The sequence below is a fragment of the Kogia breviceps genome, chromosome 3 (genome assembly GCF_026419965.1).
Source record: "Kogia breviceps isolate mKogBre1 chromosome 3, mKogBre1 haplotype 1, whole genome shotgun sequence".
In the NCBI taxonomy this organism is placed as follows: Eukaryota; Metazoa; Chordata; class Mammalia; order Artiodactyla; family Physeteridae; genus Kogia; species Kogia breviceps.
In genome coordinates, this window is record NC_081312.1 from 177,194,322 (window position 1) to 177,217,426 (window position 23,105).

General features: G+C 43.0%; 1 protein-coding gene across 37 annotated transcripts in view; it reads left to right on the forward strand.

The window, feature by feature from the left end:
* Positions 1-23,105, forward strand: part of KIAA1217 (KIAA1217 ortholog) — a 769,974-nt gene that overhangs the window by 497,183 nt on the left and 249,686 nt on the right. The gene's annotated exons all lie outside the window — the stretch shown is intronic.

Here is a 23,105-nt window from a genome sequence, read left to right on the forward strand (position 1 = left end):
CTTCCACCCCAGTTCTTTCTGTGGGCTCTGGGCTCTGAGAATAAGGTCTCTGACTGCAGGAGGAATGTCAGGGGACTCCCACTATGTAAAAGTCCACACCCTTCTGCCCCTTAGACAGCTGGCCTGTTGACTACTTTTGGGGAGCAGCCTTTGGGAAGAAAAAATATTAAAAATTGGTTCATTTTCTATGAGTTATTTTAGCCACACTAAATATACAAGAGAGAGAAGCTGGCATTTTCTCTGTGCGATGCCTCTCCTCTTTCTCCAGCTCAGGGGAGAGAGTAAGAATTATGTTTAGAGACTGATAAAGTTACTATCAAGAGATCAGAGTCTTATTAACTTTTCCCAAATGGGAACAGGGAAAAATATTTGAAAAATAAACATTAAGTTATTACTCTCTCCTTCGTTCCCCTTTCTCTAGAGATATTCTTAGGGAGTCCATGCTAGGCATTAACAGTCCTCTTTGAAGCAAAATATACCCTTGCTACTTTCATGTTATGGTTGTGGGTTTTTTTTTTTTTTTTTTTTTTTTTACCGTTTCCCCCTTTTGGCAGAATCTCTCACATCCAGCTCACTATCCCAACCCAGTGAGGATCCCACAGAAAGGCCTCTTGATTTCTTCTATGTACAACTGTCCCACACCACATGCTTAATTAGAACCCCAGGTTATCTTTGAGAGGGGCATGGTGCATCCCTTCCCTATGTCAATTTGAGAACATGGATAGTACTCCCAAACTTAAACATTAAAGATCTGGAGCCTGACTAGAGCAGACATTTAGTGCCGCAAATTTTCCAATACAGTACCAATGAGTTAGAACTACATACGTTAAACAAGCAAACAAAAAACAACTGAAATCTCATAAATAATAAGACAATGGTTTCCGTTCCACATCCTACCAGAGTCGTTCTAACAGCACACATATATATATATAAACTGATCTTATGCAAATTACTAGTAACATTTGTGTCAGGGGAAGACCTGAGGTGACTGATAAACTTATTTTCAGATTGGTTCAATAGTAGTGGATAACTTGGGGGGAATATCGTATGTGTTCTAGGACTTGGTGGTACGGAAATTCACCTATTGCTTACTTTAAAAAATTTGGTCATAGATTTAACAGTGTGATACCCAAATCAGATGACAGTGGTTAGTTAAAACTGTGGTAAATAACTTTTACTTTGTCTCTGTTAAGAGGATTTGTCTGTTTCTATTCTAACAATCACACTGTTGAAACTGAGCTTTCCATAAAAAATAGGTCTTGGAGAGCAGTGGCAATGTGATGTAGGCTGCATAAACACTCCGTTCCTGAGTGGAAGCAGTGGCCTAACATTTCATATTGCTTTTGTTAAAGATCACCTTTGCAGAGTGAGCACATCTTAGTCTTAGTTTGCAGAATAGGTTAAGGTTAGACTTGAGGTCCTGAGGTCTTAACTCCCCAGTGAATATGAATCATACACCTGTGAAATCCTCATTTTGAGGAAGCCCATTATGCAGGTGGTTAAGAAGTGTAACCTTCTCTTTTTTAAGCTGAAAAATATACATTATGTTTAGCAGTTAATCATAATAATTAATTAATGATTAATTGCTAATAAAACATCACAATTTATTGAGGACTACGTAAATAGTAGCTGGCTATGTTCTCCCAATGCAAGCCAGTGATCAGAAATTGGCAAGTTCTTAAACCTGCAAAAAGTAAAAAAGAACCTACTACAGATGAATACCCTTTGCTTTTTTCCTCCAAGTCCTGTTTTATGTACTTACGGCATTTTTGCTGTAATTTGAAAACACAGTTGATTCTTCGTATTCGCAGTAGTTACTTTCTGTAAAGTTGCTACAGACACTGAATTAGTAAAAACTGAATTCATGAATATTGAATTTTCTAGGGGAAATTCAGATTAGGTTCCTGCGAGCCTCTGGTCTCAACATTTTTTTGTCAGCTAGTCAACACAAAGCCTGGTGTGTGTGTTTCTGTCTAAAAACACCTCATGTAGGATATGTTGTTGATTCATTAACATTGAGCCCATGGCCACTGGCACTATATAGTTCATGCCTGAAGGAAGCTGATCTAAGACACATAATTTTGTCCATAAAGCACGTCATAGCCTTCTTGCACCCAGGACGCCAGACACTTCAGCAGACATGGGGGCCTTTTTTTTTTTTTTTGGCCGCACTGCTTGTGGGTCTTAGTTCCCCGACCAGGGATCGAACCTGGGCCCTGGCAGTGAAAGCGCTGGGTCCCAACCCCTGGACCGCCAGGGAATGCCCTCGGGGGCCATTTTAAATAGTGAAATCACACACCAAAAAAAGGCCAAAAAAAAAAAAAGCAGAAATTGTGGCCCTACATAGCCTGCAAAAAAGGACACTTGTTTATAGTATGAACTAGAACAAGAAAGCAGAGTGTAGCCTTGGTAGACTCGAGCTGGGACCACGCTCTACCTGCACCTCAAACTGTTCCCTGTTCTGTGTATGTTGGCAAATGACAGCAAAAGTGCTGGGGGTATTATTGGGGGTTGCAAATAAATCTGAGCAGGTAGGTGAGTTTGTAAATATAGAATCTGTGAATAATGAGGACTGATTGTATAATAATACAGTGGTTTCTAGTATCTTTTTTTTTCCCGTTAAGGTTTTGCTTGAGATGCAGGTGAATAAAGTACCCTTTAAATATCTTACAATTTTATTGGTCAGTTATACCTCAATGAAAAAAAAAACATTTTTTGACCATAAAACAAGAAATTGCAGGTGAAACTGACGCTACTGGCTTGATTGACTTTAGCACCAGTGTAACTGGCTCCTGATAGAATTTTCCAAAGTTGAGTTTACTCGCTATTATGGCAGCAGGAGTCCCAGCCATCACTTCTACTTGCTTGGCTTCTTTGATAGATATTCTTTTCTAACCTGTCCTTTTCAACTCCACCCTCCAGTGAACTTGGCAGTGTTGTCCTAAACGATGCAGGAGAGGCAGCCTGCCGCCCCGGTCCTGACCGTTTCCCTTTCTGCCCAGACCTGCTCAAAATGTGGAAGAGAAGTTGAATTTAATTCATAAATTCAACAGCTTGAGTACTGTTGCTTTTGCTCTTATTTAGTGAAACTGTCAGTGAATTGGGCCGCAAGGTCGTTGGAATCACTGCTGTTTCATTTCAGATCATTTTACATGTTATTATTCTAATAATAGTGCAAACGGTGCTCAGTGCTGTCTGCTGACCCCTCCATCTTCTTTTTTTTTTTAAATAAATTTATTTATTTTTGGCAGCGTTGGGTCTTGGTTGCTGCGTGCAGGTTTTCTCTAGTTGCGGCGAGGGGGGGCTACTCTTCGTTGCGGTGCGCAGGCTTCTCATTGTGGTGGCTTCTCTTGTTGCGGAGCACAGGCTCTAGGAGCACGGGCCTCAGTAGTTGTGGCACGCTGGCTCAGTAGTTGTGGCTCGTGGCTTCTAGAGCACAGGCTCAGTAGTTGTGGCGCACGGGCTTAATTGCTCCGCGGCACGTGGGATCTTCCCGGCTCAGGGCTTGAACCTGTGTCCCCTGCACTGGCAGGCGGATTCTTAACCATTGCGCCACCAGGGAAGCCCCCTCCATCTTCCTGACATCACTAGGCAGAACCCAGAAACACAAAGGGCATTTCAGTTTTGATGTCCTTTGAATAAGGAAGATCTTTTCAGAGATGTACAATTCCACCTAGTTCCGCCTAGCTTGAGAGCCTCCTTTCCTATTCCTGAGATACCTACTAAATCCTGTGGAAATCTGGGTGTGAGTTTTTCAGAAACTTTCAAATCTATAGTCAAATGTTTTGACTATACAATCCCATCGCTAGTTATGTAGATTGGAGAGTCTCACTTTGTTCAAAAGAAGTCTTAACTCTAACCTGATTAAAAGGTGGCAACTTTTTAAATACAGGCTGTGTCAGTTACTCAGCCTGGATTTGTTACTTCTAGAGCGTGGCTTTTTCAGAACTGCTGAATTTCCTTCCAATAATTGGGATGTTTCCGGAGGGGCTCTCACACCCAGCGGTGCCAGAAGGTCTGTGGCAGGTCGTCCTTCTAGAGGGAAGCCTCGGAGGCGAAGTCGGGGAGATGCTGCCCTGGGTGGCCTTTGAAGAAGAAGACAGGAGGCTGTACTAGCTGAGAGCCAGCAGCCAGGCCCGGAGGCCAGGGTCCCCCGTGGTAAAGCCGTGTGTGCTGGCTTTGCTTGTGATCCTTGTGCACGGCAGCTGTATGCTTTGTGCCTTTTGTCCTGCGGAAGCCTGGTCTTGGCACTTCGAGGGGGGTGTCACGGGTGGGATGCTTTAAAGCGTTGACGCCGTCTCTTAGGCTCTGCGTGAAAACAGCGAGGAGAAGCGGGCCTTTAGGAACCACCCGGGAGAGGGCCACAGGTGCCATGGAGAAGCACGTTCCAGCCACAGCAAGGGTCAGCTCAGCCCGTACCTTCTGGCGAGCCTTCATCTTTGAAGGACTGTCCAGTGGAACATGGATCGGAGTTGCTCTGAGCGGCCGATGCCTGGACCTCTGGTCACTGTGACCCGGCCCCCGGGAAAGGCAGTGTTCACAAGGAGATGAGGGCGTTCTGAAGCTACGCAGAGCTGGTTTTCAGTGCACATACGAGCTGTGTGACCTAGAGAAAGCTGTTTAATGCCACTGACCTTCTTCTGTAAAATGTCCAAAAATAACTCAGAGCTTGCCGAGTTGTGTGGATAAGAGATCATCGAGTCCAAGCATCTGGCAGGTTGCGGCCTGTAGTGGGCGTTGGTCAGCGGCAGCCTCCTTATTACCGGGTCTCCTTTGTTCATCCTCTCAGTGTTTGCGGGCTGAGTCGGGTCGGGCTGTTCTCTTCGGCACTGGAGAGACAAAAGGGGTAAAAGAGGCAGGGGAACCTGGTGTTCACGGGCCAGCGGGGACAGGCAACAAAGAGACGGTTAAAATAGACTCTGAGAAGTGCTGTGAAAACAGAAGTTAGTGACATGAGAGCACAGAGGAGGGCCTCCTAACCCCATACCTGTGAGGCCAGGAAACTTCTCCATGAGGATGAAGCATCTCTACTGAGCTGCAAAAGAGGAGTTGAGTTAGCTGGCCAAGCAGAGAGAGGGCTGGGCTTCCACAGACCAGCATCTGCAGAGACCTGGCGGGAAAAGAGAGCATCAGCCTCTTGTGGAACTAAATGAAGGTCAAAGCACATGAGCACAGGTATAGCGTGGGGCAGGGGTTGGAAAGGGTAGAGGGAGGATAAACAGAGGCCAGGAGGCCGTGTCCAAGAGGCCGTGTCTGGATTTTATGTTGAGGGCAGGGAAATCATTTACATAGATCAAGGCCCAGCAATAGCAAAACTGATGTTGCAATGCTGAAGGGCTTTGCAGTTAAATGTTGTTCTTTAGGGGACTATGAATTTTCTCCCTCAGGGTGTAGGATTCAGGCCCTCCTAGCCATGCCTCACTTTCACCTCTTACTTTGCAAATAAAATAGAACAAAAAGAGTTCAATTCTGCAGGTAAATAACAGTTGTTTATGTTCCCTTCAGTAACACGGAGGATATTTTCACTGAAATTCCCGTAGTTCTCCAGGTTTGCAGAAAGGGTGCTGGAATCATAAGGAATGTTTCAGATGCTTGGCATTTATGTTCTACTTTCAGTCTTGCGAAGATTTCCTGTATCATGAGTAGTGAGGATAAGTTCTCTGAGTGCCCAAGAAAGAAGACTCCTTAGCCTTCGCTGGTGTCCAGCTTAACATTTTGAAACGTCCGTGCTGTGGTCCAGGTCAGGAAAGGCTTCACAAATACCATCCAAAATGCATACTGGGAGAAACAATGTTGTGTCTTTGAAAAACTTACTCTGATCTTATTACCTCTAAATTGCATTCCTATTTGAGGCGCTTAAAGTAGTTTCTGCAGAGGAAATGGGCACAGAGTTAATGATCTAGATCTTACAGAAAGTAAGAATAGAGAATGAATACATGTCCAACACACACTTTAATTTCTTAGTAAGGTAACTCAGATTACAAGGGGCCGCCGGTAATCCCCTCCTGTGCCTCAGGTTACAAGGGCTTTCACATTTCAGCTAGTTTACAGTGAGTGTGTTGGTTCTATAATTAGAGGTTAATAAACAGGTTGGAGATGAGGTGCTGTCACACACCTCATTTATGTGTGAGGTTCTGGTGACTAAGAGGCCGTGCAGACTCTTTCTTGAGCCTTAGGGAACTTCAGGCTCCCTGCCATGGGATCCTAAGTTGTTTCAGGCAGCTTCTTGGTCATCTCTAAAGACATGATAGGTGGGAGCAGTTCCCGAATTATGTCTGTTTGGGCAAAATATTGAAATACTGTGAACTTTGCTGAAAGCTTCTCCTGAAAGCTTTTTTTCTTGAAAGTCTCGCCCAGCAACTGCCTGTCAGGTGAACTCAGGTTTTGCATTTTCACCTTTTCCACACTCTCTGTACCTTTTCCCGCCGCATCCTTTCTATCCCGGCCCATTCCGCCCGCCCAATATAATATGCGTTTCAGAGGGAATGATTCTAAACCCAAGATTCAGTTTTGTTAAGAAAGCCATCACTAAGTTTTTTTTTTTTTTTTGGGGGGGGGGTGGCATCAATGCTTGTTAAATTTTTTATTTTATTCGGGGTAAAAATGTCGGAAAAATATGAAAAATACTCCCTCGTAAACCTACCCCCAAGAAGTAATCCCTGTTCACATTTTTTGTTGCTAATTTTCAGTATTTTATTGATGCAAAAATATTTTTAGACAAAAGTAGCATGTTTTGGTACACTCAAATCCTTTCAATTTGTCAACATTTCATGAGCATATTCTCAAGTTGTCAAAATACGGGATGTAAATTAACTTCGCTCACATCCTCTTAAAACTGAAAATTCATCCCATTTCAGCTGTCCGATCCCTGTTCGGCACACCCCATCTTAGAAGCTGTCTTTAAGCAGTAAATGTAACGTTACCTTGTGGTAACACCCTTAGAAATATTTATAATTCTTCTACCTTACTTATACCAAGATGTCAGGTTAACTATGTGAAGGGCCAGTAGAATCCCTTCAGTTGTAGAAAACCATTGCATTGCCTTGTAGAAAATCCCAGCCAGATGTGTAGCGTGTCATAATCGTTACCCTCTCCACCAGAAAGCATTAATTGATCATGTAATTTACAAAGTATCCCAGGATCAATAGGAAAACGACACTGCATCACTTCAACCTTTAAGGACTTACTACTGTAGGCAAATGAGCTCCTGGTTTCCTTCCCTCACACATGGCTTTGGCATAACAAGGGCCAGTATTGCTCCTGGCTCCATCATACATAGGTTGGCTACTTACTGTAAATCACCGATGCCAGCTCAAGGCACAAGGTATATTCCAGAAAATCAGCATTGTACCAAAGCACAACGGTTTTTGAGTCCACTAATCCCAACAGCCTGATATTCCTTACAGAATGAATTGGGGGTTACCACCCCCCTGCTTTACAACATGATGCTAGATAGAAATTTGCCTCCATCAAGTGGCCACTCACCTCTTTGTTTTCAAATAAAAAAGAGATTGAAGTAGAAGTAGAAGAGGTGAGACAGTTGAGTCTGCCGGGGTTGAACTCAAATTAATGGGCATGATTCGGGATAGGGCAGAGTGGGTAGAAGGGTGTAGGATTTCTTTCTCTCTTCTTTAAAGCAAAGTATTGTTTATTTTGATGCACAAATGCAAAGTGGAAACTCAACAAAATTGAACCTAATACCATTTAAGCAGATTGCTTTGTAGGGACGTATGCTTTCTTCTGCTGGTCCTTTATATCTGTGTTTTGTAGGTGTGTCCAAAGAAGAAAAAGATTTGCAGGGTCCATCGTATACCACAGTAGCATCCTTGATTTCAAAGTCCTCTAGCATTAATGGCATTTGACTCAGACATAATTGTCTTTAATACATCACTGTAAAATCTACCATATTACACAAGGGAGGTGCTACCGTTTAACTGGGAGATGCTACTGGTTAATGATTGTATGGAAAATTTATCTAGAAAATGAAGTCTTTGTGAAAAGGAAGGACAGATGTTTGCAAAAGAGTGTAGGAGAAAGATATTATAAATCAAAGGTTTATGAATTCTGCATATTAAATATAAATAGCTATTAAAATATTTACTGTATTCCAATTAAAGAGTAATTAAATTAGAGCCTATCATGAAGAATTTGCAATTTATGTGAAAACTTACAAAACTTAAATGTAATAAATCCAAAACAGAAAAAAATTTCGCCAACTGACTCCAGTTAAAAAAAGCTTCCTGGGGCTTCCCTGGTGGCGCAGTGGTTGAGAATCCGCCTGCCAATGCAGGGGACACGGGTTTGTGCCCCGGTCCGGGAAGATCCCACGTGCCGCGGAGCGGCTGGGCCCGTGAGCCGTGGCCGCTGAGCCTGCGCGTCCGGAGCCTGTGCTCCGCAACGGGAGAGGCCACAACAGTGAAAGGCCCGCGTACCACAAAAAAAAAAAAAAAAAAAAAAAGCTTCCTGCTTCTTCCTTTTGCAGTACCGGAGGGGAAGAATTATGAGATAAACATGTTATTATGGGAAAAAAGTGAAAATAATATTACTAGTGGACAGAAGAAAATGAGAGGTAGTGAAAGGGCTCAATTTCATCTGAAGGTTGCAGCTCTGATGTTCTTAAGGAAGGTCTCGGTCATTTGATTTTCAAGGTTTAATGTGTGACTTTTTGAAAATGAATTTGAAATTTCACTGTGTACAGGACTCAGGGAACTCATCTTGTTGAAGAAATGACTCACTAAAATAAATGAATGTGTGGGCCCTTGGCCATTTTTAATGCCATGGAAGATAGGTTTGAAGAGGTCAATGTTTGTCCTTTGTGCTCAGATTCTTGGTGACGCTTCTCTAGAAAAGGAAGGTTGAAGTCTGTCACATGGACCCACACGAAATTGACGCTTAGATATGTCAAAAATAGGTGAATATCTGCAGTTTCACGTAGGACATGCTAACAAATTCTAAATGGGACTAAGACCATGACTTGACTGAGTTGAAAAGGAAGGAGGTCCGTGTTTTAAGGACAAAAGGACATTTGCAAAAATGTAATAGAAAATTGAAAGAAGTAAAACAGTTTTGCTTTGCTGGAATTTCTGGAATAATCTGGGGTACTAATGGTGGACTTTGGGTGATTACCGTGTGTCAATGTATGTTCATCAATTGTCACAAACGTACCACTCTGGTGGGGTATTATAAAGTGATAACCTGCTGTCAGGTCAAATGGGAGGGTGCTGGACTTCACTGCTCATTTGAAATTTGCCTAGATTATAAATTGAAAATGACCTTTCCCCATCTGTAAACAAATTATTTCCATTTAAAAAAAATTTATTTATTAAAAATTTTTTTCAAATTATTTCAATTTAAAAAACCCTAATTATAATTCTTCAACTTAGGAGAGATCTTTTTCTTTTTTTTTAAGATTTTTTTTTTTTTTGATGTGGACCAGTTTTAGTCTTTATTGAATTTGTTACAGTACTGCTTCTGTTTCATGTTTTGGTTTTTTGGCCGCGAGGCACGTGGGATCTTAGCTCCCCGACCAGGGATCGAACCCGCACCCCCTGCATTGGAAGGCGAAGTCTTAACTACTGGACCGCCAGGGAAGTCCCGCGTTATTTTTCTATTTAAGAAAACATTAGTTTTTTTGTTAAATGAGATACACGAGAAAAATTTGTTTATTCTTAAATAGTGTGATCTCAACACATGTGAAGGTCAGTGTTCCTTAGATGGGTGTGTTGATAGCTTATTTCAAATCAATATTTTTTTATTTATTAAAACTAGACTTCTGGGAATTCCCTGGCAGGTCCAGTGGTTAGGACTTGGCAGTGAAAGCGCAAAAAAAAAAAAAAAAAAACAGCCTAGACTGCCAAGGCACTATTCGGCGGAAAATAATGTGATTTTCAAAACTTCACTTACCTATTTAAAATAAACTTTTTAATTTTAGAACAAGTTTAGTATCACAAAGATCATTTAAAAGTTCCCATTTACCCCACACACAGTTTCCTCAATTATTAACATCTTAAATGGTACATTTGTCACAATTCATGAACCAGTATTGCTAGATATTATTATTATCTGCAGTCCATAGTTTATTCAGTTTTCCATAGTTTTTACCAAATGTCCTATTTCTATTCCAGGATCCCACAGTACATTTAATGGTCGTGTCTTCTTAGGATTCTCTTGGCTAACAGTTCCTCAAATTTTCCTTGTTTATAATGACCTTGACAATTTGGAGGATTACTGGTCAGATATTTTGTAGACTTCCCCTCAGATGAGCCTTGTCTGATGTATTTTTAAAATATGTTTGTTATTAAGACAATATTTTTAGAGCAGTTTTAGGTTCATAGCAAAATGAGGGGGAAGTACAGAGATTTCCTATATACCCCCTGCCCTGCAACAGACTGGTACATATGCTACAACTGACGAACCCACGCTGACACATCGGAATCACCTGAAGTCCATAGTTTACCTTATGGTTTAGTCTTGATGTACGTTCTATGGGTTTGGACAAATGTGTAATGGCATGTATCTACCATTATAGTAGCATATTTTCACTGCCCTAAAAATTCTCTGTGCTCTGGCTAATCACTGTTAACCCAACCCCCAACCCCTGGTAACCACTGATTTTTTTATTTTATTCTATTTTTTTACCGTCTCCATAGTTTTACCTTTTTGTAGAATGTCACATCGTTGTAACTGTACAGTATGTAGCCTTTTCAGATTGGCTCCTTTTGCTTAGTAATACGCATTTAAGGTTCCTCCATGTCTTTTCATGGCTTGATAGCTCATTTCTTTCTAGTACTGAATAATATTTCACTGTCTAGATGTACCGCCATTTATTTACCATTCACTTACTGAAGGACATCTTAGTTGCCTCGAAGTTTTGTCAGTTGTGCATAAAGCTGCCATAAATATCCACCTGCACGTTTCGTGTGGACATAAGCTTTCAGTTCTTTAGGGCAAGTGCCAATGGGCACAACTGCTGTATCACTTGGTAAAAGTATGTTTAGTTTTGTTAGAAACCACCAACTGTCTTTCGAAGTGGCTGCACCATTTTGCGTTCCCACCAGCGAGCTCCACATCCCCCCCGGGGTAGGTGTGTAACGGTGTCTAATTGTTGTTTTAATTTACATTTCCTTGATGACACGTGACGTGGAACATCCTTTTTATGCTTATTTGCCATCTTTATATCTTCTTTGGTGAGGTGTCTGTTCAAGATCTTTTGCCTTTTTTTTTTTTTTTTTTTTAGTTGGGTTGTTTGTTTTCTTATTGTTGAGTTTTAAGAGCTCTCTGTATAACTTCACTTATTTTTCACAACCGAAATACTCTACATATTTTAAGACACCTTAAGTGCTATCATCAACTTTCAACTGTACAGGATTTCTTATTAATTTAGAATAAGGTTTACGCTTCCTCTATTAATACAGGTTAGAAGGTTTACTTATTTAGTTTCAACAAATACATATTTGTACACATCAAATGAGCCAGACACGGACCCTACATTTAGAAGTTTACAATTCAGGAAGAGAGAATCAAAGGGAGGTATTGTTATAGATTTAATTTGATGGGAAACAAGGCAGAAAGTTTCAAGGACAATTAGCCCCTTAAGTCTTCCTTATCCTTGGCTGATTCTGGCTTTAGAGACTTCAGAAGTCTTCCCCAGGCAGTTCTGTATTCTCTGAAGGAATGTTAAAAATCCTAATTCTGGGTAATTTTGTTTTACTCCAGACTCTGAGTGCTAAGGTTAGTTTCTCAAGCAAAACATTCTGTCCCCTCCAGGAATGCAAGCACTGATGAACAGAAAATATCCACCCTCTCTTGATTCTTCTACTTAGCAGTATTGGAATAACCACCTGGTCAGCTTTAAATCGTAATCGGGGGGGATGTGTAATTATGTTTGATTCAAGCCAATAATCCCAAATTCCCCAGTCCATGCCTATGGACTTGGGTTTAATAGCATCCTGTACTTTACCTCTCAGAAGCTTTTCTCACTTGTCTTCAATTAGGATGTTAGGTCGGTGAGAACTTTGGTGAGTTAAAAAGGACCACATTGATATTTGAGAAGACCTAGGCTGACAAATCAAGTTTTTAATTACAGGAAATAATCAGAAACTACTGTAGATGCAATTAAAGGCCTTTTTCTTTGGGGGAAGCTTGTTTGTCTTTTATATTTTTTTCCCTAAACTCATTATAAAAAATACTATACTCTTTCATGCTTATAGCCTGAACTCTATAACTTCCTGCTGTGAATGTGGAAATGAATTTTGTCGAAATCAAAGAAATTAGTTAATAGGATTTTTTAAAGCCTGTTAGTAGAAGCGGTTTAACATTTTTAAAGAAAACGTTTGCTTTGTTCATGGTTAAACTGAACTAGACATCTGACCTCAGATAATCTCTCAAATCCCATACCTCTCTTTCTGTAACCAATGAATTGCTTTAAATTTTACGAGTTGAGAATTGATTAAATAAAACCATAATTTGATTCTCCAGGCTGGTTAAAATTCAAATGTATAAAGTATAGCTCACTTAATAACATGAGAGTTTTTTTGGTTTTCTTTTCTTTTTTTATAACTTTTTTTTAAAGTGAATTTCCTCCGCTGTACTTGTTTTTTTTTTTTTTTTAACATTTTATATTTATTTATTTATTTATGTATTATTTATTTTGGCTGTGCCTGGTCTTACTTGTGCCACAGGGGATCTTCGTTGTGGCATGTGGGCTTCTTAGTTGTGGCATGCAGACTCTTAGTTGCGTCATGCATGTGGGCTCTAGCTCCCAGACCAGGGATCGAACCTGGGCCCCCTGCATTGGTAGCATGGAGTCTTACCCATTGGGCCACCAGAGAAGTCCCTTGGTTTTCTTTTTAAATGGTCACTTTGGCATTTGGTAGCTACCAGAGAAACACATGGGTTTAGAAGGGCATCTTAGGTCAATTCAAAAGCCTGGAGAAGAACTGAGTTGGCAGAATATAATCTTGCCAGTTGAAATTCAACCAGCCTTTGAAATTTATTCTCATCTGAAAAGTACTACAGGATTTCAAAATAATGTAGCAGACATGCTACTTAGAAGCCCACTTCCTAATATTCCTCTAATTACCCAGTTGCCAACCCAGCTTGTTTATTTGAAAGATATTGGGATGGAGGTTGGACAACATATATTATTATTACTTTTCTTCCTGTGTATTATTTTAATTTGAAAATGATGAACTATATTACAGAGTATTTTCCTATTTCACAGATTTGTAAAACTAAGATTTTGATGGGCTTATGCTCCCAGGGCTAGATCTTCCTTTAGCTTTTTCTTCTATTATTCATGCAGTCCATACAAGGCAACCGCCCTCTGAGCATTTTCCCTGCGTCCTCCTGTGTTTACATTCCTACCGCATTTACATACAGGCATACTCTACTGCATGTGGGTTTGGTTCCAGACCACTGCAATAAAGCAAACATCACAGTACAGCGAGTCACACGGATTTTTTGGTTTCCCAGTGCATATAAAGTTATATTTACACTACACTGTACTCTGTTAAGTGTGCAATAGCATTATGTCTTAAAACAAACAATGTGCATACCGTAATTTAAAAATGCTTTGTTGCTAAAAATGCTATCCATCATCTGAGCTCCCAGCGAGTGGTAACCTTTTTGCGGTAGTAACATCACAGATCACTGGTCACCCTGACACATATAATAATAATGAAAACGTTTGAGATATCGCGAGGATTACCAAAATGAGATACGGAGACATGAAAGGAGCAAATGCTGTTGGAAAAATGACCCTGATGGACTTGCTCGACACAGGGTTGCCACAGACCTTCAGTTTGCAAAAGCAGTGCAGTAAGGTGGAGCGCGGTAAAACAAGGTCTGCCTGCATCGGACAGCAACCACGTGGTAGGCAGTGGAGCTGCACGTGTGGACGGTGCTCGTCCCTTGCCCTCAAGTCTCTTGGGGGAGGTGGCACAGGGTTGCTCCATAGGATGTAGGTGCTGACTCGAGGGACAGAGCGTGCAGTGGGACGTGAGCGGGGGACACCTCACAGGGAGCTGAGAGGCGACCAGGGAAGGTTGCCCAGAGACGCTGACCCTGAAGCTGATTCTTAAAGAATGAGTCAGAGTTTGCCAGACACAAAAGAGTCAAGGGGAAACAAAGAGTCATGAGGTGTCCGAGAAATGGCCTGTAAGTAGTTTAATGAGCCTGCAACTCAGCGTGCATGTGGGGCTTCCTGGGAAGTGAGGGAGCTGGGGCCGGATTAATGAAGTGCTTGGACATCAGGTCAAGAAGTCCGGATTTCACCCTGTGGACAATGGAAAACAAGTGAAAGATTGTCCTTAGGGAAGCGATGTGATCAAATGTGCGTTTTAGGCGAGTTCAATGAGAAGGCTTTGAGTTTCATCTTATAAAAAGCAGCTCCTAGATGCCCTTCACACTTATATAGCTGCCATGTATTAATCCCCTACTGTGTGCCTAGGTACGCCCAAATATCTTTTTTCCCCCCCATCCTCTGTATCCCTTTCTCTCTACTGGCTCTTATCTGCCCCATCCCATTCCAAGTTTATAACCGTGACTAAGTCCAATGTTACAAATAAAATAATGATACTAAGACATTAAGGTTGAGGCTATTGCCATCTCTGTTGGATCCAGCAACGGTGAAGCCAGGCAGCCTTGGAAAGAGCCGGTTCAGTTGAGGGATAGGAGCAGTGGGTCAGGAATTGACTGGCAGGTCAGGAAGGTGAAGTGGCGGATAGAGCTGCTCTTTCTGGGAACCTTACCGTGAAAGGAAGGAGTTAAGCATGGAAGATTGTAAGAAGTGTGTGGTGCCCTAGGGAGCCTGGGAGGAGAGAGCCTGAAGGCACGAGAACGTTGGTGGATGGATTTGTGTCAAGAGGGGGACGAGGAGGCAGCGTAGGGATGGGAAGTTCTTTTCCACTGTCAGTGGAAGACGAGTGGAGGCTGAATGTCTGTAGATTGTCTGCAGTGTGTTGGAAGTTGGGGAAGTCATACCACCTGCCTTCGATTTTTCCAGTGAAGATCTCCTGCCGAGAATGGAGGAGAGGCGGGTGAGACAGGAATCTGAAGGGAATGGGCAAGGTCTGAGGGAGTGTTTGTGCGAGAAGGAGAGGGACATGTTGAGAAGGATGATCGCCCGTGCCCTGTGGGAGCCCGGCAAGGTTGAGGAGCCTCCTTCAGCGTCGTCAGCAGACCGGTGTGGGAGCAGAGAAGGTCTGAGTGGAGGTTGAGGTTTGGTTGTGTGGGTCAGAGGAGATGAAGGGTTTGAGAAAAGTGTGGAGACGCGATAGATTACAGCATCCAGTCCATTGAGGAAGAGATGCTTAACGGGGAGGAGACTGTAAGGAGACAAGACATAGTCAGAGGAGGCAACTGTGAGAACTGAAAGGTTGTGATCAGAAGTGAGGGTAGTAGAAAGTTGCACATTTCAGACCCGGAGCAACAGTTGTGGGCTCAGCTCCAAGGGATGGCCGTTCATGTGGGTGGAGAGCTGGTAAGGATCCTCTAAAGTAGAGACCCAAGGGACTTCCCTGGCGGTCCACTGGTTAGGACTCTGCGCTTCCACCGCAGGGAGCACGGGTTTGATCTGTGGCCAGGGAACCCAGATCCTGCAAGCTGGGCTGTGCGGCCAAAAGAAAAAAGAGAGAGAGAGACCCAAGGTCCTGGAGGCAAAGGTGTGCAAGGCTGGTCCTCGGCACTGGAGCACTCAGGGTGGTGGCGGAAATTAGAGTGAAGACAGAGGGGAGGAGAGCTCCAAGCATCGGTGAGCAATGGAGTCATTATCTGAAGGGGAGTAAAGATTCATGTGATGTGGGGTGTGTTCCTCTGTAGCAGAAAGCTTCCTTGCATTCAAAAAAAAAGTAAATGTAACTCTTAAAGATCTGATTTTCATCACAGTGGAAACATGACCCAAAGTTAGCATCTATTGGAATTCTGAAAGTATTCTGAAACCCATGCCTGTAAACACCTGTCATTCATCTCTCAGGTGAGGTTTTATAGGTTCCAAAAAAAGAGAGAGAGAGAGAAGGGGTAGTTCTTGCTCCTTTGCTGAGTTTCATCTTACTGGCATAATACAACAGGAAGAAGGCTTTTCAAAGCATAATATGAACAGACATTTCTCTTAAGACCTTTTATTTTGAGAGGATTAAAATCTATCTAGTAGGGATAGCCAACTGTCCTCTCTTTTCAAAGCTTGGTTTCCATCCATCACCTGGATCGGTTGTTCTGTTTTATATTAAGTGGTTCAGTGCCACCACCTCCACCTCGACTGCAGTTGGTGGTGGGATAGGAAGCATAGCCCCTGAGATGGTCAAGGACAAGGGGACGCAAGCTGCCTTTTCTTGCCACATACCTACTGGCAGCCCCAGAGCCCGATCCCCAGTGGGAGAGAAGTTTCTACCAGCTTCTATCTTAGAAAACCTTGACCAACCATCTCATTTCTTCTGTTCCTCTCATTCCTCCTTGGTGCGTGGGGACACTTATTATTTTTTGTTTGTTTTTTTATTTTTGGCTGCGTTGGGTCTTCATTGCTGCACGCGGGCTTTCTCTGGTTGCGGCGAGCGGGGGCCACTCTTTGTTGCGGTGAGCGGGCTTCTCGTTGCGGTGGCGTCTCTTGTTGCGGAGCGCGGGCTCTAGGTGTGTGGGCTTCAGTAGTTGCGGCACACAGGCTCAGCAGTTGTGGCGCACGGGCTTAGTTGCTCCGCAGCATGTGGGATCTTCCTGGACCAGGGATCGAACCTGTGTCCCCTGCGTTGGCAGGAGGATTCTCAACCTCTGGACCACCAGGGAAGTCCCTGTATGTGGACAATTCTAAGGCAGTCTTTGCAGACAGTGACATTTATGTTCCTGTCTACTCATGAACTTTTATCAGAAGTATGCTTTTGGTCAAACTGCAATGTTTATTTCTATGTACTACCACAGAGTTAGTATTAACCCATTTCATCTTGCTTTACTACCCCCATTTGAACAGAATCCTACAAAGGATCATATACCCCTTGCAGATTTTTAAAATCAGGAGCTACTGTTAAAATGCAAGGGATCCTCAGAGTCTAAGACTGAAGGCTTTAGTTTCATCTACTACATGTGAAATTCTCCCGTATATATACACAGGGCTTTAGGTAAATCATAGTTAATGTGTGTCCCTACTTCTCTGGCAACATTAGAGGGTTTTTGTTTAGTGGCTTAAACATTCAATAATACTTGAAACATTTTGTCCAGGTCTCTAACGGAGGTGCTTTGATGAGTCCTCCAGCTCTTGTCTAATCGGGAAAGACTCACGGGACAATTGAGGAGAGCATGCATGAGAAAATAAAACAGTCAAAACAATGCATTATTCTGGGTATGAAGTGGATTATTATGATGGTATTAAAAAAATATTTTAAAAAAAAAAGACCCCAAAGGATTAAGTTGATGCAGTTTGGAGGGAGCACTAAATTGTCACCACAGTTTGCTGTGGGCGTTGGTTAACTGATGGAAAACTCCAGAAGATGGGTCCAGGAGGCACTGAACTGGACCCGTGTGGACCAATAACCTGGAGCTCAGTCGCAGACTCTGCCCCTCCAAGCATGCCTTCCTCTGCCCTGGCAGCTTGGGCTCGTCCAGCACACTTTTCCCAAGTCCCTTGTGCTTCTGGTGCTGGAGGGCGGGGGGGTCTGCTTGCCTCCCTGGTCAGAAGGCAAAGGGTTTGTTCCATGAGCTGCGACCAGGCTAGAGGGAAGGGTGGGAAGGCTGTGCGTGTCTCGACAGTTCATCTAGAGTTAAACGTACGCCATTAACTTCTTAAAACCCTGGCGGGACTTGCCCCAGAGTATCCCCGGTTTGCTGCTTATCTGCAGCGGAATTACATGTGTAGTTAATGTACCGGCTCCCCAAATTGGGAAAACCGTTGCACTGCTGTGTCTCCCTGATAAGGAAAAACTCCCAGGTCGTGGTTGAGGTGGACCGTCTGAAGAGATCAAAGCCCGAGTCAAGTTAAAATTCAGGACGTTAGCTCCTGAGTGACAGACACTGCCTATCGCGATGGGGAGGGGATTCAGAGCACATCCTTGGGTTTGAGAAGAAACAAACAAACAAGCAAAAAAGCTGGCTTAAAATAGTCTTATGTAAGTAATCTCTGGAAATATACAGACATCTAGGACTTTGGTTGCAGCGGCCTATGAACCAGCAATCTGACTTCCGCTTGCTGCAGGTTGCGCTTCAAAATGCATCTGACCGTGAGCTCGGAAAGTCTCTTCCAATGGCAGTGACTAAATGAACTCTTGTCTTGCCTTCTCCGCCCCTGAACTCACCGCCCCCCTCCCTGCCGTGTCTTCCCTTCCCCCTCACTAATCAGAGGAAAGCACCTGGCATTTTGCATCTTTCATTGGACCCCCAGGAAATGACACAAATGCTCAGGGACTTTTCTTCTAACTTGTCACCAGGTGTATTTGTTGGGCTTGGCAGCCATCAGGATTAGAGGGACTCAACTTAAAAGCTTCCACTGTGGGTCTCCACCCCCAGCACGTGCTTGGGGCTTAGACGTCCAGGATGTCTCGTGTGGGGGCTTCAGCCTCCGAAGCCCCCTGTTGTCTGCTCTTCGTCAGCTGCATCAGCAACCGTGTCTTCAATTCATAGCTTCTAGCTGCCAGCAGTCACCTTGGTGCCCATGGATGAAACTAACACGTGGGACAGAGAAAACCGTGCAGGGGCTGTTTTATGAGCCTTGCTGGCACCTGTGGTGAGAGCCCCCACAGCAGTCCTTGTCACAGACCGCTTCCCCCAAGGGAAGGTGGGTGGAACAGGCCACCTCGGGGCTTCCTCTCTGCCAGGTTGGTCCAGACAGTTTCCTCCTATTTCATGTACATTTCACTCTTTCCCTCCACTAGTTTGCATCCATTCAAGTTCTTAATGCAACTGTCTACTCAGATAAATACTTCTTTTAAGAGTCAATCAGTTAAAGACTCCCACTTTTTTCTTTTTGAATTTTATTTATTTATTTTTTTATACAGCAGGTTCTTATTAATCCATTTTATACATATTAGTGTATACATGTCAATCCCAATCTCCCAGTTCATCCCACCCCACCCCCTTTCCCCCTTGGTGTCCATACGTTTGTTCTCTACATCCGTGTCTCTATTTCTACCTTGCAAACCAGTTCATCTGTACCATTTTTCTAGATCCCACGTATATGCGTTAATATACAATATTTGTTTTTCTCTTTCTGGCTTACTTCACTCTGTATGACAGTCTCTAGATCCATCCACGTCTCTGCAAATGACCCACTTTCGTTCCTTTTTATGGCTGAGTAATATTGCATTGTATATATGCACCACATCTTCTTTATCCATTCATCTGTCGATGGGCATTTAGGTTGCTTCCGTGACCTGGCAAGACTCCAATTTTTTTAATGTCAGTGAGATGGAGACAGAACACTGACATGACACATTTTCCGTCCCTCGAGGGGCGTGCCGTTTGCTGCTTCCTTTAGGCAAATTTATGGCTGCGACATACTCTCACACCGAGGACAAAAGAGACTACTGAATATGTATTTCATAAACAGAAATGCAGTCGGTATATCTGTTTCCTTAATGTTAGAACATAGAACCTGCTACCCTGTACAATCCCACAAACTGCTTCAGGGCGAAATTATTCCTTAGAATTTTCACCTAATTGGGATTTGGAAAGGAACATGGATACTTTCCGATCTCCATTCGCTTCACTGCACATTTCAGGGGCTTCTGCTGTCTCTTGCTAAGAGGGGAAAAGAGTCAGTGGTCTGAAACTTTAAGATCCAAAAGGTAGACACAGTTTGGAAATTGTCCACATTACCGTGGTGTCAAATCACAAGATATCAAGCCTGATAACGTGGAAATTGGGGGATTTAAAGTTACAATAATTTCTACCTTGGAATACCTTGCCTCCTCCCACCCTGTAAACTAATGTTTTAGAGGAAGCCTCTTACTCTTTTTCAAAGCCAGACCCTTTTCTCTGGAAATACATCTCTTTCTAAGGTGACCTAAAACTGAGAGCGCCAGGCATGGGAGTCAAGGAAAATGTGGTTAATGACACTGAGACCAACTCTTCCAAGAATGAAAAATGACGGAGTATTTTGTGTTAGATGGGACATTATTCATTAATAACCAACTTAAATTTTAAGTCTCTAGAAAAAAAAAATGACAGCATTTCTTAGTTATTTCTGATATAGCCCAGGAATGAGTGCTCCAAGACCATTATAACTTTTAATTCATGTACTTCTATCTGTTTTTCCCAGACCTTTTAAGAAACGCTCATAGCTTTGCTTGTCCAGTTGGGAGAAGGTAGATCATTATTCAGAGGAAAGCCCAATATAGGAAATTCAGATATAAATGGCTCAGCATGTTTTTTTCTTGTCGAAGATTTATGACCATCTCTATTTCAGACCTTCCTTAGCACTCTCTGGACTATTTCAGTAGCCTCTTCCTTGGTCTGGAGCCTCTGTTTCTCATCCTTCACCCCTCTCTGTCTGTGTCTCCTGCTGCTCTGTGGATCGTTGTCACGAGCTCGGTTCTAGATTTCCTGACTGGGTGTCCTGGGTGCTTCTCAATCTTCTTTCAGCCTGGCTTTCCAGCGCCGTCTTCCGCCATTTTTTTCACACCTCCCGTAGTCATTACCTCCCAATGGAGAAGAGACCTCTGCTTCCTCACCTGAGTACACCCCACTTTTTGATGCTGTCCCTTGTTGGCCTTGGCCCCCCTGCCAGCGCTAGCCTCTCTGTGGCCACGTGCCCAAGCCTACATCCACTAAGGGGCCAGCCTAAGTGCCACCTTCTTCACCACCTCTCTCTGGACACCCAACCATCCTCAAGTCAAGAGTCATTCTTTGCCCTTGAATAGCACCTTATGTGTTGCGTCGCTCTTAGAGCAGGTAGCTCTTCTGCTTACTTGGAAGGGGTATATATATATATATATATATATATATATATATATATATATATATCTCCTGACCTAAACCATGAGTTCTTAGAAGGCAGGGTCTGTGTTTGTTCATTTGATTCCCTAAAGCTCCTTGTTACTCAAAACATGGTCTGCTGACCAGCAGAGTGAACATTACCTGGGAGCTTGTTAGGAATCCAGAATCTCAGCCCCCCGTCCCCAATCTGACCAATCAGAACCCACATGTGAACAAGCCCCCGGGGTGATTACAGCACACAGGAAATTTCAAGAAGCTCTGCTTTGTTACACTGCACAGACCCTGGTGTGGCGCAGACACCCCGTGGATATTTGTTAATGACTGGGTGGCACTGAAAGCTGAGGTTGTTCTCATTGACTTACGGGAAGATTATCTCATAATCAGATGTCGGAAATATAACTCAGCATACATCATTTTTCTGTGACCATCTTTAGTCTTAAATCATGGAGACCCTTTTCTCCTTTTAAAATCTTTGATTTGTTACTTTCAGATCACCTCAGTCGTTGTTTGGGGGTTTTTTTTGGGGGGGGGGCGCGGGTTGGGTTTTTTGTTGTTGTTGTTTTTCATTAAAAAAAATCCCCTCACAGGGCAGTACGGTATTGGCCTTAGGTGAATGAGTGTGGAAAGAAAGCTTGCTAATTGGGTCTAAATATAGATTATATGCAAAAAATAATTGGTAACTAACGTCTGAACATAAGCATTCACATGGCGCGTATCGTGATGTCATCTCGGCAGCTATTTCTTCAGGAGCAGGTCAGGAGCAACTAAAGGCCAAGGGGATGCTCTCTGTCACCGTATCAAAAGCTGAGTGATCCATTTCACACATATTTGCTAATAACCATGGAAGAAGATAAATGGCAATATGATATGCTGGGATTTTTAAAGTGCTGACGAATTTGATATTAAAGTATCCTCTGCTGCCTGGGAATAAAAGGAGAACTGGGAGAAACTTGTAAAGTAAGGAGGAGTATTGCTACAGCTTAGAGCAGTGGAAGGTACCACCCATTGCAAGCCCATCCATCTCTGCTTAGCACAACAGCTACGGGGGGTAGCATTTGCATGGGTGCCACCCAGGAATGCTAGATGCCCTGCAATGCATAGGATCGTCTCACGCTGTGAAGAATGGTCCCCTGTGAGGCCGCCACTTCAGAACACACTGGCCAGATGTTTCGGGGAGGGGGTGTGAAGAAGTGTTTATATCACTAAAATCGAAGCCTATTTCGTATATTTTTTGTATTTTTATTTATTTATATTTCATGTAAATAAATGTTTTTATGTAAAATGTTTATATACATGTACATATATACGTATAAAGCATTACATATTTGTATACATATGTATACAAAAAGCATTTTAAATACATGCTGAATTTTCCAGGAACGTGACCACCATATTAATTGAGAGGATATTATTTTTTGTTTTTATTTTTGTGTGTTATTTAGAACTTTCCTAAATGTTTATTTAAGAGCGATCATGTCACGGCTCTTGTCGGTCTGCATAGGTAACTGTTAAATTCATACTGGTCTCACCTAGCGGTGCCAGCGTCCTCTTATTTTTTCTTTCTGTCTTTCTTAGTTTTGGCTGTGTCACGTGGCATGTGGGATCCTAGTTCAGGATTTCCAGTCCAGCAAATTTGTGACTCTCCCGTGGCAGCTTAAGTGCCATTGACACATGTTAGCTGTTGCTGCTGTTGTTTTTGAGAGTCACTACAATTTTATGAAGGAAGAGGAGATGAGAAAAGGTATTTCCTCGGGCACTCTTTTCCTCCAGGTCTTCCTCAGTCATCCCAGAACCCATTTGGTGCCGAGTTCTATCCTGCAGCCGCAGGGCTTTTCTCTCTGGATGCCACCTGTCACCTCCTTAGGAGACTTAACTAGAACTAAGTCTCCCTCCCACTCCAACTTCCCTGCCTCCCCCTCAAGCCATTCCTGGTTTCCTTCTCTTTGTGCCCCCAGAACCTAGGCAAGCTTGGATCCAGCAACAACCCTGCCTATAGATTTTTTTCCTAATTTGTTTAATTTCAGATATAAAAAGGGTGGACTTCCCAAGCGTTCCAGATCTTTTTAAGAGTGGCTGCACTTTCACCTTGGGCTTGCTAAGGCTGTGCAAATAGTGATGCTTTGCTGCCTCCTCCCCTCCCTCCCGGGGACGTCAGGAGCTGGGGTGGGTATTACTGGAGACAATGTGAGTTA